The sequence below is a fragment of the Scyliorhinus torazame genome, chromosome 18, assembly GCF_047496885.1.
Source record: "Scyliorhinus torazame isolate Kashiwa2021f chromosome 18, sScyTor2.1, whole genome shotgun sequence".
Taxonomy (NCBI): domain Eukaryota; kingdom Metazoa; phylum Chordata; class Chondrichthyes; order Carcharhiniformes; family Scyliorhinidae; genus Scyliorhinus; species Scyliorhinus torazame.
The window spans coordinates 63,610,292-63,625,945 of NC_092724.1; the positions used below are offsets into that span (position 1 = coordinate 63,610,292).

The window sequence follows — 15,654 nt, forward strand, 5'->3', positions numbered from 1 at the left end:
ACGCAGAGTAAAATGAAGAGACTTAACACGCAGGGTTAAATGAAGAGACTTAACACGCAGGGTAAAATGAAGAGACTGAACACGCAGAGTAAAATGAAGAGACTTAACACGCAGAGGAAAATGAAGAGACTTAACACGCAGGGTTAAATGAAGAGACTTAACACGCAGGGTAAAATGAAGAGACTGAACACGCAGAGGAAAATGAAGAGACTTAACACTCAGGGTAAAATGAAGAGATTTAACACGCAGAGGAAAATGAAGAGACTTATCACGCAGGGTAAAATGAAGAGACTTAACACGCAGGGGAAAATGAAGAGACTTAACACGCAGAGGAAAATGAAGAGACTTAACACGCAGAGGAAGATGATGAGACTTAACACGCAGGGTAAAATGAAGAGACTTAACACGCAGAGTAAAATGTAGAGACTTAACACGCAGAGGAAAATGAAGAGACTTAACACGCAAAGGAAGATGAAGAGACTTAACACGCAGGGTTAAATGAAGAGACTTAACACGCAAGGTAAAATGAAGAGACTTAACACGCAGAGTAAAATGAAGAGACTTAACACGCAGAGGAAAATGAAGAGACTTAACACGCAGAGGAAAATGAAGAGACTTAACACGCAGGGTAAAATGAAGAGACTGAACACGCAGAGTAAAATGAAGGGAAATAATGTGCAGAATAAAATTAAGAGACTTAACACGCAGGGTAAAATGAAGAGACTGAACACGCAGAGTAAAATGAAGAGACTTAACACGCAGAGGAAAATGAAGAGTCTTAACACGCAGAGGAAAATGAAGAGACTTAACACGCAGGGTAAAATGAAGAGACTAACACGCAGAGTAAAATGAAGAGACTTAACACGCAGGGTAAAATGAAGAGACTTAACATGCAGAGGAAAATGAAGAGACTTAACACGCAGAGGAAAATGAAGAGACTTATCACGCAGCGTAAAATGAAGAGACTGAACACGCAGAGTAAAATGAAGAGACTTAACATGCCGAGGAAAATGAAGAGACTTAACACGCAGAGGAAAATGAAGAGACTTAACACGCAGGGTAAAATGAAGAGACTTAACACGCAGAGGAAAATGAAGAGACTTAACACGCAGAGGAAGATGAAGAGACTTAACACGCAGGGTAAAATGAAGAGACTTAACACGCAGAGTAAAATGTCGAGACTTAACACGCAGGGTAAAATGAAGAGACTTAACACGCAGAGGAAGATGAAGAGATTTAACACGCAGGGTTAAATGAAGAGACTTAACACGCAGGGTAAAATGAAGAGACTGAACACGCAGAGTAAAATGAAGAGACATAACACGCAGAGGAAAATGAAGAGGCTTAACACGCAGAGGAAAATGAAGAGACTTAACACGCAGGGTAAAATGAAGAGACTTAACATGCAGAGGAAAATGAAGAGACTTAACACGCAGAGGAAGATGAAGAGACTTAACACGCAGGGTAAAATGAAGAGACTTAACACGCAGAGTAAAATGTAGAGACTTAACACGCAGGGTAAAATGAAGAGACTTAACACGCAGAGGAAGATGAAGAGACTTAACACGCAGGGTTAAATGAAGAGACTTAACACGCAGGGTAAAATGAAGAGACTGAACACGCAGAGTAAAATGAAGAGACTTAACACGCAGAGGAAAATGAAGAGACTTAATACGCAGAGGAAAATGAAGAGACTTAACACGCAGGGTAAAATGAAGAGACTGAACACGCAGAGTAAAATGAAGGGAAATAATGTGCAGAATAAAATTAAGAGACTTAACACGCAGGGTAAAATGAAGAGACTTAACACGCAGAGTAAAATGAATAGATTTAACACGCAGAGGAAAATGAAGAGACTTAACACGCAGAGGAAAATGAAGAGACTTAACACGCAGGGTAAAATGAAGAGACTAACACGCAGAGTAAAATGAAGAGACTTAACACGCAGGGTAAAATGAAGAGACTTAACATGCAGAGGAAAATGAAGAGACTTAACACGCAGGGTAAAATGACGGGAAATAATGTGCAGAATAAAATGAAGAGACTTAACACGCAGGGTAAAATGAAGAGACTAACACGCAGAGTAAAATGAAGAGACTTAACACGCAGGGTAAAATGAAGAGACGTAACATGCAGAGGAAAATGAAGAGACTTAACACGCAGGGTAAAATGAAGGGAAATAATGTGCAGAATAAAATGAAGAGACTTAACATGCAGGGTAAAATGAAGAGACTTAACATGCAGAGGAAAATGAAGAGACTTAACACGCAGAGGAAAATGAAGAGACTTAACACGCAGGGTAAAATGAAGAGACTTAACACGCAGGGTAAAATGAAGGGAAATAATGTGCAGAATAAAATGAAGAGACTTAACACGTAGGGTAAAATGAAGAGACTTAACCTGCAGAGGAAAATGAAGAGACTTAACACGCAGGGTTAAATGAAGAGACTTAACACGCAGGGTAAAATGAAGAGACTGAACACGCAGAGTAAAATGAAGAGACTTAACACGCAGAGGAAAATGAAGAGACTTAACACGCAGGGTTCAATGAAGAGACTTAACACGCAGGGTAAAATGAAGAGACTGAACACGCAGAGGAAAATGAAAAGACTTAACACGCAGGGTAAAATGAAGAGATTTAACACGCAGAGGAAAATGAAGAGACTTATCACGCAGGGTAAAATGAAGAGACTTAACACGCAGGGGAAAATGAAGAGACTTAACATGCAGAGGAAAATGAAGAGACTTATCACGCAGGGTAAAATGAAGAGATTTAACACGCAGAGGAAAATGAAGAGACTTATCACGCAGGGTAAAATGAAGAGACTTAACACGCAGAGGAAAATGAAGAGACTTAATACGCAGAGGAAAATGAAGAGACTTAACACGCAGGGTAAAATGAAGAGACTGAACACGCAGAGTAAAATGAAGAGACTTAACACGCAGAGGAAAATGAAGAGACTTAACACGCAGTGGAAAATGAAGAGACTTAACACGCAGAGGAAGATGAAGAGACTTAACACGCAGGGTTAAATGAAGAGACTTAACACGCAGGGTAAAATGAAGAGACTGAAAACGCAGGGTAAAATGAAGAGACTTTACACGCAGAGGAAAATGAAGAGACTTAACACGCAGAGGAAGATGAAGAGACATAACACGCAGGGTTAAATGAAGAGACTTAACACGCAGGGTAAAATGAAGAGACTGAACACGCAGAGGAAAATGAAGAGACTTAACACGCAGGGTAAAATGAAGAGATTGAACACGCACAGGAAAATGAAGAGACTTATCACGCAGGGCAAAATGAAGAGACTTAACACGCAGGGGAAAATGAAGAGACTTAACACGCAGAGTAAAATGAAGAGACTTAACACGCAGAGGAAAATGAAGAGACTTAACACGCAGAGGAAAATGAAGAGACTTAACACGCAGAGGAAGATGAAGAGACTTAACACGCAGGGTTAAATGAAGAGACTTAACACACAGGGTAAAATGAAGAGACTGAAAACGCAGGGTAAAATGAAGAGACTTTACACGCAGAGGAAAATGAAGAGACTTAACACGCAGAGGAAGATGAAGAGACATAACACGCAGGGTTAAATGAAGAGACTTAACACGCAGGGTAAAATGAAGAGACTGAACACGCAGAGGAAAATGAAGAGACTTAACACGCAGGGTAAAATGAAGAGATTTAACACGCAGAGGAAAATGAAGAGACTTATCACGCAGGGTAAAATGAAGAGACTTAACATGCAGGGTAAAATGAAGAGACTGAACACTCAGAGGAAAATGAAGAGACTTAACATGCAGAGGAAAATGAAGAGACTTAACACGCAGAGGAAAATGAAGAGACTTAACACGCAGGGTAAAATGAAGAGACTTAACACGCAGAGGAAAATGAAGAGACTTAACACGCAGAGGAAGATGATGAGACTTAACACGCAGGGTAAAATGAAGAGACTGAACACGCAGAGTAAAATGTAGAGACGTAACACGCAGAGGAAAATGAAGAGACTTAACACGCAAAGGAAGATGAAGAGACTTAACACGCAGGGTTAAATGAAGAGACTTAACACGCAGGGTAAAATGAAGAGACTTAACACGCAGAGTAAAATGAAGAGACTTAACACGCAGAGGAAAATGAAGAGACTTAACACGCATTGGAAAATGAAGAGACTTAACACGCAGGGTAAAATGAAGAGACTGAACACGCAGAGTAAAATGAAGGGAAATAATGTGCAGGGTAAAATGAAGAGACTTAACACGCAGAGTAAAATGTAGAGACTTAACACGCAGGGTAAAATGAAGAGACTTAACACGCAGAGGAAAATGAAGAGGCTTAACACGCAGAGGAAAATGAAGAGACTTAACACGCAGGGTAAAATGAAGAGACTTAACATGCAGAGGAAAATGAAGAGACTTAACACGCAGAGGAAGATGAAGAGACTTAACACGCAGGGTAAAATGAAGAGACTTAACACGCAGAGTAAAATGTAGAGACTTAACATGCAGGGTAAAATGAAGAGACTTAACACGCAGAGGAAGATGAAGAGACATAACACGCAGGGTTAAATGAAGAGACTTAACACGCAGGGTAAAATGAAGAGACTGAACACGCAGAGGAAAATGAAGAGACTTAACACGCAGGGTAAAATGAAGAGATTTAACACGCAGAGGAAAATGAAGAGACTTATCACGCAGGGTAAAATGAAGAGACTTAACATGCAGGGTAAAATGAAGAGACTGAACACGCAGAGGAAAATGAAGAGACTTAACATGCAGAGGAAAATGAAGAGACTTAACACGCAGAGGAAAATGAAGAGACTTAACACGCAGGGTAAAATGAAGAGACTTAACACGCAGAGGAAAATGAAGAGACTTAACACGCAGAGGAAGATGATGAGACTTAACACGCAGGGTAAAATGAAGAGACTGAACACGCAGAGTAAAATGTAGAGACGTAACACGCAGAGGAAAATGAAGAGACTTAACACGCAAAGGAAGATGAAGAGACTTAACACGCAGGGTTAAATGAAGAGACTTAACACGCACGGTAAAATGAAGAGACTTAACACGCAGAGTAAAATGAAGAGACTTAACACGCAGAGGAAAATGAAGAGACTTAACACGCATTGGAAAATGAAGAGACTTAAAACGCAGGGTAAAATGAAGAGACTGAACACGCAGAGTAAAATGAAGGGAAATAATGTGCAGGGTAAAATGAAGAGACTTAACACGCAGAGTAAAATGTAGAGACTTAACACGCAGGGTAAAATGAAGAGACTTAACACGCAGAGGAAAATGAAGAGGCTTAACACGCAGAGGAAAATGAAGAGACTTAACACGCAGGGTAAAATGAAGAGACTTAACATGCAGAGGAAAATGAAGAGACTTAACACGCAGAGGAAGATGAAGAGACTTAACACGCAGGGTAAAATGAAGAGACTTAACACGCAGAGTAAAATGTAGAGACTTAACATGCAGGGTAAAATGAAGAGACTTAACACGCAGAGGAAGATGAAGAGACTTAACACGCAGGGTTAAATGAAGAGACTTAACACGCAGGGTAAAATGAAGAGACTGAACACGCAGAGTAAAATGAAGAGACTTAACACGCAGAGGAAAATGAAGAGACTTAACACGCAGAGGAAAATGAAGAGACTTAACACGCAGGGTAAAATGAAGAGACTGAACACGCAGAGTAAAATGAAGGGAAATAATGTGCAGAATAAAATTAAGAGACTTAACACGCAGGGTAAAATGAAGAGACTTAACACGCAGAGTAAAATGAATAGATTTAACACGCAGAGGAAAATGAAGAGACTTAACACGCAGAGGAAAATGAAGAGACTTAACACGCAGGGTAAAATGAAGAGACTAACACGCAGAGTAAAATGAAGAGATTTAACACGCAGGGTAAAATGAACAGACTTAACATGCAGAGGAAAATGAAGAGACTTAACACGCAGGGTAAAATGAAGGGAAATAATGTGCAGAATAAAATGAAGAGACTTAACACGCAGGGTAAAATGAAGAGACTAACACGCAGAGTAAAATGAAGAGACTTAACACGCAGGGTAAAATGAAGAGACTTAACATGCAGAGGAAAATGAAGAGACTTAACACGCAGGGTAAAATGAAGGGAAATAATGTGCAGAATAAAATGAAGAGACTTAACACGCAGGGTAAAATGAAGAGACTTAACATGCAGAGGAAAATGAAGAGACTTAACACGCAGAGGAAAATGAAGAGACTTAACACGCAGGGTAAAATGAAGAGACTTAACACGCAGGGTAAAATGAAGGGAAATAATGTGCAGAATAAAATGAAGAGACTTAACACGTAGGGTAAAATGAAGAGACTGAACACGCAGAGTAAAATGAAGAGACTTAACACGCAGGGTTAAATGAAGAGACTTAACACGCAGGGTAAAATGAAGAGACTGAACACGCAGAGTAAAATGAAGAGACTTAACACTCAGAGGAAAATGAAGAGACTTAACACGCAGGGTTAAATGAAGAGACTTAACACGCAGGGTAAAATGAAGAGACTGAACACGCAGAGGAAAATGAAGAGACTTAACACGCAGGGTAAAATGAAGAGATTTAACACGCAGAGGAAAATGAAGAGACTTATCACGCAGGGTAAAATGAAGAGACTTAACACGCAGGGGAAAATGAAGAGACTTAACATGCAGAGGAAAATGAAGAGACTTATCACGCAGGGTAAAATGAAGAGATTTAACACGCAGAGGAAAATGAAGAGACTTATCACGCAGGGTAAAATGAAGAGACTTAACATGCAGGGTAAAATGAAGAGACTTAACACGCAGAGGAAAATGAAGAGACTTAATACGCAGAGGAAAATGAAGAGACTTAACACGCAGGGTAAAATGAAGAGACTGAACACGCAGAGTAAAATGAAGAGACTTAACACGCAGAGGAAAATGAAGAGACTTAACACGCAGAGGAAAATGAAGAGACTTAACACGCAGAGGAAGATGAAGAGACTTAACACGCAGGGTTAAATGAAGAGACTTAACACGCAGGGTAAAATGAAGAGACTGAAAACGCAGGGTAAAATGAAGAGACTTTACACGCAGAGGAAAATGAAGAGACTTAACACGCAGAGGAAGATGAAGAGACATAACACGCAGGGTTAAATGAAGAGACTTAACACGCAGGGTAAAATGAAGAGACTGAACACGCAGAGGAAAATGAAGAGACTTAACACGCAGGGTAAAATGAAGAGATTGAACACGTAGAGGAAAATGAAGAGACTTATCACGCAGGGTAAAATGAAGAGACTTAACACGCAGGGGAAAATGAAGAGACTTAACACGCAGAGGAAAATGAAGAGACTTAACACGCAGAGGAAAATGAAGAGACTTAACACGCAGAGGAAGATGAAGAGACTTAACACGCAGGGTTAAATGCAGATACTTAACACGCAGGGTAAAATGAAGAGACTGAAAACGCAGGGTAAAATGAAGAGACTTTACACGCAGAGGAAAATGAAGAGACTTAACACGCAGAGGAAGATGAAGAGACATAACACGCAGGGTTAAATGAAGAGACTTAACACGCAGGGTAAAATGAAGAGACTGAACACGCAGAGGAAAATGAAGAGACTTAACACGCAGGGTAAAATGAAGAGATTTAACACGCAGAGGAAAATGAAGCGACTTATCACGCAGGGTAAAATGAAGAGACTTAACATGCAGGGTAAAATGAAGAGACTGAACACGCAGAGGAAAATGAAGAGACTTAACACGCAGAGGAAAATGAAGAGACTTAACACGCAGAGGAAAATGAAGAGACTTAACACGCAGGGTAAAATGAAGAGACTTAACACGCAGAGGAAAATGAAGAGACTTAACACGCAGAGGAAGATGATGAGACTTAACACGCAGGGTAAAATGAAGAGACTGAACACGCAGAGTAAAATGTAGAGACGTAACACGCAGAGTAAAATGAAGAGACTTAACACGCAGAGGAAAATGAAGAGACTTAACACGCATTGGAAAATGAAGAGACTTAACACGCAGGGTAAAATGAAGAGACTGAACACGCAGAGTAAAATGAAGGGAAATAATGTGCAGAATAAAATTAAGAGACTTAACACGCAGGGTAAAATGAAGAGACTTAACACGCAGAGTATAATGAAGAGACTTAACACGCAGAGGAAAATGAAGAGTCTTAACACGCAGAGGAAAATGAAGAGACTTAACACGCAGGGTAAAATGAAGAGACTAACACGCATAGTAAAATGAAGAGACTTAACACGCAGGGTAAAATGAAGAGACTTAACATGCAGAGGAAAATGAAGAGACTTAACACGCAGAGGAAAATGAAGAGACTTATCACGCAGGGTAAAATGAAGAGACTTAACACGCAGCGTAAAATGAAGAGACTGAACACGCAGAGTAAAATGAAGAGACTTAACACGCAGAGGAAAATGAAGAGACTTAACACGCAGAGTAAAATGTAGAGACTTAACACGCAGGGTAAAATGAAGAGACTTAACACGCAGAGGAAGATGAAGAGACTTAACACGCAGGGTTAAATGAAGAGACTTAACACGCAGGGTAAAATGAAGAGACTTAACACGCAGAGTAAAATGTAGAGACTTAACACGCAGGGTAAAATGAAGAGACTTAACACGCAGAGGAAGATGAAGAGACTTAACACGCAGGGTTAAATGAAGAGACTGAACACGCAGGGTAAAATGAAGAGACTGAACACGCAGAGTAAAATGAAGAGACTTAACACGCAGAGGAAAATGAAGAGACTTAACACGCAGAGGAAAATGAAGAGACTTAACACGCAGGGTAAAATGAAGAGACTGAACACGCAGAGTAAAATGAAGGGAAATAATGTGCAGAATAAAATTAAGAGACTTAACACGCAGGGTAAAATGAAGAGACTTAACACGCAGAGTAAAATGAATAGATTTAACACGCAGAGGAAAATGAAGAGACTTAACACGCAGAGGAAAATGAAGAGACTTAACACGCAGGGTAAAATGAAGAGACTAACACGCAGAGTAAAATGAAGAGACTTAACACGCAGGGTAAAATGAAGAGACTTAACATGCAGAGGAAAATGAAGAGACTTAACACGCAGGGTAAAATGAAGGGAAATAATGTGCAGAATAAAATGAAGAGACTTAACACGCAGGGTAAAATGAAGAGACTTAACATGCAGAGGAAAATGAAGAGACTTAACACGCAGAGGAAAATGAAGAGACTTAACACGCAGGGTAAAATGAAGAGACTTAACACGCAGGGTAAAATGAAGGGAAGTAATGTGCAGAATAAAATGAAGAGACTTAACACGTAGGGTAAAATGAAGAGACTTAACCTGCAGAGGAAAATGAAGAGACTTAACACGCAGGGTTAAATGAAGAGACTTAACACGCAGGGTAAAATGAAGAGACTGAACACGCAGAGTAAAATGAAGAGACTTAACGCGCAGAGGAAAATGAAGAGACTTAACACGCAGAGGAAAATGAAGAGACTTAACATGCAGGGTAAAATGAAGAGACTTAACACGCAGAGGAAAATGAAGAGACTTAACACGCAGAGGAAGATGAAAAGACTTAACACGCAGGGTAAAATGAAGAGACTTAACACGCAGAGTAAAATGAAGAGACTTAACACGCAGAGGAAGATGAAGAGACTTAACACGCAGGGTTAAATGAAGAGACTTAACACGCAGGGTAAAATGAAGAGACTGAACACGCAGAGTAAAATGAAGAGACTTAACATACAGAGAAAGATGAAGAGACTTAACATGCAGGGTTAAATGAAGAGACTTAACACGCAGAGGAAAATGAAGAGACTTAACACGCAGGGTAAAATGAAGAGACTTAACATGCAGAGGAAAATGAAGAGACTTAACACGCAGAGGAAAATGAAGAGACTTATCACGCAGGGTAAAATGAAGAGACTTAACACGCATGGTGAAATGAAGAGACTGAACACGCAGAGTAAAATGAAGAGACTTAACACGCAGAGGAAAATGAAGAGACTTAACACGCAGAGGAAAATGAAGAGACTTAACACGCAGGGTAAAATGAAGAGACTTAACACGCAGAAGAAAATGAAGAGTCTTAACACGCAGAGGAAGATGAAGAGACTTAACACGCAGGGTAAAATGAAGAGACTTAACACGCAGAGTAAAATGTAGAGACTTAACACGCAGAGGAAAATGAAGAGACTTAACACGCAGAGGAAGATGAAGAGACTTCACATGCAGGGTTAAATGAAGAGACTTAACACGCAGGGTAAAATGAAGAGACTGAAGACGCAGAGTAAAATGAAGAGACTTAACACGCAGAGGAAAATGAAGAGACTTAACACGCAGAGGAAGATGAAGAGACTTAACACGCAGGGTAAAATGAAGAGACTGAACACGCAGAGGAAAATGAAGAGACTTAACACGCAGGGTAAAATGAAGAGACTTAACACGCAGAGTAAAATGAAGGGAAATAATGTGCAGAATAAAATTAAAAACTTAACACGCAGGGTAAAATGAAGAGACTTAACACGCAGAGTAAAATGAAGAGACTTAACACGCAGGGTAAAATGAAGAGACTAACACGCAGAGTAAAATGAAGGGAAATAAAGAGCAGAATAAAATGAAGAGACTTAACACGCAGGGTAAAATGAAGAGACTTAACACGCAGAGGAAAATGAAGAGACTTAACACGCAGAGGAAGATGAAGAGACTTAACACGCAGGGTTAAATGCAGATACTTAACACGCAGGGTAAAATGAAGAGACTGAAAACGCAGGGTAAAATGAAGAGACTTTACACGCAGAGGAAAATGAAGAGACTTAACACGCAGAGGAAGATGAAGAGACATAACACGCAGGGTTAAATGAAGAGACTTAACACGCAGGGTAAAATGAAGAGACTGAACACGCAGAGGAAAATGAAGAGACTTAACACGCAGGGTAAAATGAAGAGATTTAACACGCAGAGGAAAATGAAGCGACTTATCACGCAGGGTAAAATGAAGAGACTTAACATGCAGGGTAAAATGAAGAGACTGAACACGCAGAGGAAAATGAAGAGACTTAACACGCAGAGGAAAATGAAGAGACTTAACACGCAGAGGAAAATGAAGAGACTTAACACGCAGGGTAAAATGAAGAGACTAAACACGCAGAGGAAAATGAAGAGACTTAACACGCAGAGGAAGATGATGAGACTTAACACGCAGGGTAAAATGAAGAGACTGAACACGCAGAGTAAAATGTAGAGACGTAACACGCAGAGGAAAATGAAGAGACTTAACACGCAAAGGAAGATGAAGAGACTTAACACGCAGAGTAAAATGAAGAGACTTAACACGCAGAGGAAAATGAAGAGACTTAACACGCATTGGAAAATGAAGAGACTTAACACGCAGGGTAAAATGAAGAGACTGAACACGCAGAGTAAAATGAAGGGAAATAATGTGCAGAATAAAATTAAGAGACTTAACACGCAGGGTAAAATGAAGAGACTTAACACGCAGAGGAAAATGAAGAGTCTTAACACGCAGAGGAAAATGAAGAGACTTAACACGCAGGGTAAAATGAAGAGACTAACACGCATAGTAAAATGAAGAGACTTAACACGCAGGGTAAAATGAAGAGACTTAACATGCAGAGGAAAATGAAGAGACTTAACACGCAGAGGAAAATGAAGAGACTTATCACACAGGGTAAAATGAAGAGACTTAACACGCAGCGTAAAATGAAGAGACTGAACACGCAGAGTAAAATGAAGAGACTTAACACGCAGAGGAAAATGAAGAGACTTAACACGCAGAGTAAAATGTAGAGACTTAACACGCAGGGTAAAATGAAGAGACTTAACACGCAGAGGAAGATGAAGAGACTTAACACGCAGGGTTAAATGAAGAGACTTAACACGCAGGGTAAAATGAAGAGACTTAACACGCAGGGTAAAATGAAGAGACTTAACATGCAGAGGAAAATGAAGAGACTTAACACGCAGAGGAAAATGAAGAGACTTATCACACAGGGTAAAATGAAGAGACTTAACACGCAGCGTAAAATGAAGAGACTGAACACGCAGAGTAAAATGAAGAGACTTAACACGCAGAGGAAAATGAAGAGACTTAACACGCAGAGTAAAATGTAGAGACTTAACACGCAGGGTAAAATGAAGAGACTTAACACGCAGAGGAAGATGAAGAGACTTAACACGCAGCGTTAAATGAAGAGACTTAACACGCAGGGTAAAATGAAGAGACTTAACACGCAGAGTAAAATGTAGAGACTTAACACGCAGGGTAAAATGAAGAGACTTAACACGCAGAGGAAGATGAAGAGACTTAACACGCAGGGTTAAATGAAGAGACTTAACACGCAGGGTAAAATGAAGAGACTGAACACGCAGAGTAAAATGAAGAGACTTAACACGCAGAGGAAAATGAAGAGACTTAACACGCAGAGGAAAATGAAGAGACTTAACACGCAGGGTAAAATGAAGAGACTGAACACGCAGAGTAAAATGAAGGGAAATAATGTGCAGAATAAAATTAAGAGACTTAACACGCAGGGTAAAATGAAGAGACTTAACACGCAGAGTAAAATGAATAGATTTAACACGCAGAGGAAAATGAAGAGACTTAACACGCAGAGGAAAATGAAGAGACTTAACACGCAGGGTAAAATGAAGAGACTAACACGCAGAGTAAAATGAAGAGACTTAACACGCAGGGTAAAATGAAGAGACTTAACATGCAGAGGAAAATGAAGAGACTTAACACGCAGGGTAAAATGAAGGGAAATAATGTGCAGAATAAAATGAAGAGACTTAACACGCAGGGTAAAATGAAGAGACTTAACATGCAGAGGAAAATGAAGAGACTTAACACGCAGAGGAAAATGAAGAGACTTAACACGCAGGGTAAAATGAAGAGACTTAACACGCAGGGTAAAATGAAGGGAAATAATGTGCAGAATAAAATGAAGAGACTTAACACGTAGGGTAAAATGAAGAGACTTAACCTGCAGAGGAAAATGAAGAGACTTAACACGCAGGGTTAAATGAAGAGACTTAACACGCAGGGTAAAATGAAGAGACTGAACACGCAGAGTAAAATGAAGAGACTTAACACGCAGAGGAAAATGAAGAGACTTAACACGCAGAGGAAAATGAAGAGACTTAACATGCAGGGTAAAATGAAGAGACTTAACACGCAGAGGAAAATGAAGAGACTTAACACGCAGAGGAAGATGAAAAGACTTAACACGCAGGGTAAAATGAAGAGACTTAACACGCAGAGTAAAATGAAGAGACTTAACACGCAGAGGAAGATGAAGAGACTTAACACGCAGGGTTAAATGAAGAGACTTAACACGCATTGTAAAATGAAGAGACTGAACACGCAGAGTAAAATGAAGAGACTGAACATACAGAGAAAGATGAAGAGACTTAACATGCAGGGTTAAATGAAGAGACTTAACACGCAGAGGAAAATGAAGAGACTTAACACGCAGGGTAAAATGAAGAGACTTAACATGCAGAGGAAAATGAAGAGACTTAACACGCAGAGGAAAATGAAGAGACTTATCACGCAGGGTAAAATGAAGAGACTTAACACGCAGGGTGAAATGAAGAGACTGAACACGCAGAGTAAAATGAAGAGACTTAACACGCAGAGGAAAATGAAGAGACTTAACACGCAGAGGAAAATGAAGAGACTTAACACGCAGGGTAAAATGAAGAGACTTAACACGCAGAAGAAAATGAAGAGTCTTAACACGCAGAGGAAGATGAAGAGACTTAACACGCAGGGTAAAATGAAGAGACTTAACACGCAGAGTAAAATGTAGAGACTTAACACGCAGAGGAAAATGAAGAGACTTAACACGCAGAGGAAGATGAAGAGACTTCACATGCAGGGTTAAATGAAGAGACTTAACACGCAGGGTAAAATGAAGAGACTGAACACGCAGAGTAAAATGAAGAGACTTAACACGCAGAGGAAAATGAAGAGACTTAACACGCAGAGGAAGATGAAGAGACTTAACACGCAGGGTAAAATGAAGAGACTGAACACGCAGAGGAAAATGAAGAGACTTAACACGCAGGGTAAAATGAAGAGACTTAACACGCAGAGTAAAATGAAGGGAAATAATGTGCAGAATAAAATTAAAAACTTAACACGCAGGGTAAAATGAAGAGACTTAACACGCAGAGTAAAATGAAGAGACTTAACACGCAGGGTAAAATGAAGAGACTAACACGCAGAGTAAAATGAAGGGAAATAAAGAGCAGAATAAAATGAAGAGACTTAACACGCAGGGTAAAATGAAGAGACTTAACACGCAGGGTAAAATGAAGAGAATTAACATGCAGAGTAAAATGAAGAGACTTAACACGCAGAGGAAAATGAAGAGACTTAACACGCAGAGGAAAATGAAGAGACTTAACACGCAGAGGAAAATGAAGAGACTTAACACGTTGAGGAAGATGAGACTTTACACGCACGGTAAAATGAAGAGACTTAACACGCAGGGTAAAATGAGGAGACTTAACACGCAGAGCAAAATGAAGAGACTTAACACGCAGAGGAAAATGAAGAGACTTAACTCGTTGAGGAAGATGAAGAGACTTTACACGCACGGTAAAATGAAGAGACTTAACACGCAGGGTAAAATGAAGAGACTTAACACGCAGAGGAAAATGAAGGGAAATAACGTGCAGAGTAAAATAAAGAGACTAACACGCAGAGCAAAATGAAGAGACTTACACGCAGAGGAAAATGAAGAGACTAACACGCAGAGTAAAATGAAGGGAAATAATGTGCAGAGTAAAATGAAGAGACTAACATGCAGGGTAAAATAAAGAGACTAACACGCAGGGTAAAATAAAGAGACCAACACGCAGAGTAAAATGAAGAGACTAACACGCAGGGTAAAATAAAGAGACCAACACGCAGAGTAAAATGAAGAGACTAACACGCAGGGTAAAATAAAGAGACTATCACGCAAAGTAAAATGAAGGGAAATAATGTGCAGTGTAAAATGAAGAGACTAACACGCAGAGTAAAATAAAGAGACTAACACGGAGAGTAAAATATTGCGAAGGCTTAACACACAGAGTAAAATTAGTATTTTTAACACAGATGAAATGAGTCTGAGATTGAAATGAGATTTATTACAGAGGTTGGAATGGGAAAATGTGATACAATCTTCTGATATGAAACCATTTACAGACATCATCATATCCCAATAAATGTGAGTAAAGAAAATGACTGTAATCTCACCGAGATTTCTGGGTTATGCAGCCTCCTTCTTTCTAGATTATTCTGTCTGAGGGTTAGGGTTTATATACCCGTAAAATAGAAGGGTTAGAGGCTTCTCACACAGTTTGGTTACCTACTACCCCCTTAAGGCACACATTGATGTTTATTTTTCTCCCCATTGAACTAAGATGACCTGAGATTCTGTTGCACATTCCCCGTTAATCATCAGTAATGACATTGTCAGACAAGTGCCCCAAACCATGTGTTAAGACATTGTTGCAAACCCAAATTAAGTGAGTGGGTAATCTAATTGGGCCCTAGGCTGCTAAACAAGGGGAGCCAAGACTGAACTCATGCCACTCCTCAGCTGAAGAAAGCACC

General features: G+C 39.8%; 1 protein-coding gene across 1 annotated transcript in view; it reads right to left on the reverse strand.

Annotated features, from left to right (window-relative positions):
- The window catches only part of LOC140395257 (cathepsin K-like), an 86,992-nt gene extending 71,627 nt beyond the window's left edge, over window positions 1-15,365 (reverse strand). Inside the window, exon 1 of the mRNA XM_072482823.1 lies at window positions 15,295-15,365. The gene's annotated coding sequence lies outside the window, so the exon portion shown is untranslated. The remainder of the gene's footprint in view (window positions 1-15,294) is intronic.
- Between the last annotated feature and the right edge of the window lie 289 nt (window positions 15,366-15,654).